At 35.3% G+C, this 4,262-nt stretch overlaps 1 long non-coding RNA gene across 1 annotated transcript; it reads right to left on the reverse strand.

Moving 5' to 3' along the window:
- Positions 1 to 3,069: 3,069 nt before the first annotated feature.
- Positions 3,070 to 3,879, reverse strand: LOC125178777. Its single transcript, XR_007157017.1, has 2 exons — positions 3,540 to 3,879; positions 3,070 to 3,244 (listed from the first exon to the last, which is right to left on the reverse strand). It is a non-coding gene; the product is annotated as an uncharacterized LOC125178777 (long non-coding RNA).
- Positions 3,880 to 4,262: the final 383 nt, after the last annotated feature.

Consider the following 4,262-nt stretch of genomic DNA (forward strand, 5'->3'; position numbering starts at 1 on the left):
AATAACACGTCTGGCCCCACGGGGCGCTGCAATTAACGCTGTGGCATGACAAGCGCAGGTAATTGAACATTCTCGTCCTTACAATTAATCTTTGCCTAAACTGACGCCACTTGATGCTGCGTTAACTGGGTGGGGAATATTAATTATTTTATTGTTGCATATACTCTTAGATAAAAACGATCAATGTTTTCAGAATCCAATTTATTTATTGAAAAAATAACAATTTTCCAGCAACAATTTTCTGAAAATGCTGAATGATTTTTAAATATAAATGCTGAGAATAATTATATGTTGCTTAAATTCTCCGTCTAACAATGGCCACAGTATATTTTCTTGAATCTAAACACGCGCGTCGTTAAACCAAAGCCTTAACATTAAAACAAAATTCAAGTCTTGTTTTTCACAATTGAAAAACGCATCAGAAATTCGACAAAAATTTTAATTGCACTGGAGATGAATTTTCAACTATAAGTTCATTTATCATTAAACTTACTGATAATTTTTTTATCGGCATATTTTTTTACTGCATCCATGACTGCCAAAAAACTGAAACGCCACCGTCACCAACGAACCTTTGCAAATAAAATCAAGATAACAGAGCCCATACCTCAGTGTCTCGGAATATGAACATTGAGTTTTAAATAGTTCCTTGTGAAGTTAACTAAATTGTAATGCGATCCAGAGTAACATCTGCCCCAGAAGTTGATTTTACTAATTGATCTAATTTGTAAGCATGCATTTAGAGCGTTGGCATTTGTAATGGGCTCATTTGAACAGAATGCTACAGCATTTAATCTCTTTTAATCTTTTTTTTTTCAATTTAAATACCATGTCAATTTTCAGAAAGAAAATATCACAAAAACTGCTGTGTAAGGCAAAAAATCTAGCCATAAAATTTTGAATAATTATTTCAAGAAATTCATGTACAGCGAAACTACCTGCTCATTTAATTCAATATAATAATTCTTCCACCAATTCCAGAAAATCTAATGTTTTTTTCAATCTATTGCCTCTTGCCTCCTGGAATCCGGATTCAAACAAATACATTAAATTAAAATATTCTGCTGCTACAGTTTTTATTCAGCAAGAATGTCAGTAATGTGATCCTTCCGTGACCTCGCCTAGGAAGTATTTCGCATCGCACTCGGAATGCTTGCGAAAAAGTCTGTACACATCGCGAGCTGCTCGGCTTCCGGAGTCAGATCGATGGCATCAATACATTTCTGATGCGCCTCTGTATTTCTGCATCAGCTTGAAGAATCAGGGGACGGGTTGGCGTGGAATTTTAGTTTCTGATAGAGGCAGAGTTTTAAAACGCCTCTGTATTTCTGCATCGGCTGGAACAATCAAGGGACGCGTTAACATGTTTAATGTTAGTTTCTGATAGAGGCAGGGTTTTAAAATCTCCTCTTCATTTCTGCATCAGCTTGAAGATTCACAGGACGGGTTGGCGTGTGGAATTTTATTTCCTGATAGAGGCAGAGTTTTTAAAACGCCTCTGTATTTCTGCGCCAGCTTGAAGATTCACGGGACGGGTTGGCGTGGAATTTTAGTATCTGATAGAGGCAGAGTTTTTAAATCTCCTCTGTATTTCTGCATCGGCTGGAAGAATCATAGGACGTGTTGGCGTGTGGAATTTTAGTTTTTGATACATACAGAGTTTTCTAAAGAGCCCCTGCATTTTTGGCCCAGCGCGTGAAATTTTGATTCCTGATAAATGAAGAGCTTCACAACTCTATAGTTTGTATTTATTTAACTGATCCTGCATAAGATGCTAATTATACTTTTAATTATACATACTGTGCTCTTAATTATAAATGTTAATAACGGATTGAAAGTCAAACTACAATCAATTCATGACTTTTAAATGTGAATCTTTATTCTTTATTCGCACAGGAGCATACAAAAAAAATCATAACAAGAAAATGGCAAAAATTTGGAGAAAAAAAATACAAAATGCTTCCATGCGAATGCCCATATAAGCTAAAAAGCTTCACAGGCGACATTAGCGATATTACAATCGAAAGACAATAACATATAATGACGATGGGATAAGACAAAAGAGAACTGAAAGTGACTAAATTGAAAACATCCTGATAAAAACTATCCTTTAGTAAAACTGATATAAGAATAACTAGCATGGCGACTAAAAATGATATTCAACAAAGGCAATAACAACCCTACCTAAAAAAATTAAATAAAACTAAGACGAAAAGTCAAAACAATGTTGTCTTACACCATATTATTTTTCAAAAATATTATTGAGAAAAGGCAATTACCAAAAATCTTACGAAACTAATCAGAGTCAAATTAATAACGAGTAAGAATAAAATCGCGGAATTTAGTCTTCCAACTGAATTTAGAACAATCAATTTTAAAATCATCATGTAATTCATTAAGATATTTCACACAATTAAAAACTGTACCGTTTCTTTCAATTTCCATGTAGTGGTTGTAGTGGTTCCAAATCATGATGTAGTGGTTGTATATAAGAATTTTTCGAATGGTACGTTAAAGAAAATTTGAACGTTGGGTACGTTCAGCCGTCGTACTTCAGATCGATGAAGCAATTTCTATCGACTTCAAAGTATCCAAAGCAGCGCAGTTTCTCAGATTGTTTGCAATCACAGAATATCAGCCTTGGCCAATGCTAGAAAATATTTGACGAAGCATATTGACGCATTCCGGGGTTAAACATTTTTCTGTCTCGACGTGTGCGCGAGAGGTCCAGTAAAATAAAGATAATAAATAGTAGAGAAGATGAAAAGGCAAAAAATATATTATCCACTTGAATAATTTTGCCAGTTCAGAAGAAAAAAAATACTCCTTGTTGAAATCATGGCAAGGAACCATGGCAATTTTTAATATTAATCTTTGTTTTAATAGTGGCAACGCATCCGAATTTGTACTTCAATCGATCGAAGGAAAATAAAACCGAGAGAATTTTTTGTTTGCACAGTCTTACTATTGCGGAAATATTGCCATCATATAAGCTTCATTCGTTTGCTATGTTTAGGATTATTCATGACTATTTAACGAAAAACTTATGGCGGGACATAAAATTCGAGACAAAGAAAATCAGTTTATTGAATGATGTTCGGCCATGTTTCTATTTTGTTCATTTGGATCTTGAGATGAAAAATATTAAGCTGCTTGAGGACGTGTAATCCCCGCCATATTCGTTCAACGAAGTGCCGATTTTGATTCTGCTGACGGATGACGGCAGAGTCACGTCATCAGGTCACTGGTATATGGAACATAGATCAGAAAAAGTTATCAATTAAAGTCATAGGAACCTGGTGAAAAATTTCTATCGCCAGTAGAACTATGATCGTGTTACGATTTATCAATTTTATCAATTAAAGCTATTATTGCAATCATTTAAATCACTTGTCATTTCGTTATCGATTATCAATTACTTTAATTTACCTAAATGAGGCACATCGTATTTATTATAAGAACAGGCCGTGAAGCGGCTTAGGATCTTCACAAAACACCTTTCCGGACACAGAGATACACGTATTCACTGCCGAATTTACGGTGTATGAATTGAGGATCGGCCTGGCTTAGGATGGGTCACACCGTCACATGGAGTGGGTGGAAGTCGACGGTCCTCAGGGCGGCTGGCGTAGTGAGCTTTAGGTCTCCATCAGTGCCCCACAAATGAGGCTACAACAAACCGGTAGGGTGGGATCCATGAAGTTTGGTTCTGTCAAATGCCCGAATGAATCCCGCGGGAACACTGTGGTATCCAGAGAAGCTCTAGAGGTGTGTCTTGCAAGTTTTGTCTTCAATTCCCCCGTAGGCGCTCCTTTTTCTTAATAGAATTATTAGAAGTTCGGAAAGAGAACACGCACATGTCCATGTCAGGAAGGTGTTTTGTTTATTGAATGCAAATTGAATTTTACTAAAGCTAAGTTAGATTATTAAGTGAAAATTATTTTACGGCAAGTTTTTTTTATGATCAAAAGTTTCCCTCAAATATAAGGATATTTGATACTATTTTCCGTTGTTGGGTCCATATCCAATAAATAAGAATGCCAAGCTTACACTGACCCCAGATATTTAATCAAAAACCCTATAAACAATGATTGAGCAATTGCGAGAAAGGATGAATGAAAGTAATAAATCAAAACAATACTTACGAAACATTTCACGTACAAGTACACGAAATATATACCCTGTTTATCTGCACTAAGTTTCGGATTATAACTTTGGAAAATATATAAATAAATAGTTTACATATCAATTAAATATACTCT

Source organism: Hyalella azteca, unplaced genomic scaffold, assembly GCF_000764305.2.
Source record: "Hyalella azteca isolate HAZT.00-mixed unplaced genomic scaffold, Hazt_2.0.2 contig12633, whole genome shotgun sequence".
Taxonomy (NCBI): domain Eukaryota; kingdom Metazoa; phylum Arthropoda; class Malacostraca; order Amphipoda; family Hyalellidae; genus Hyalella; species Hyalella azteca.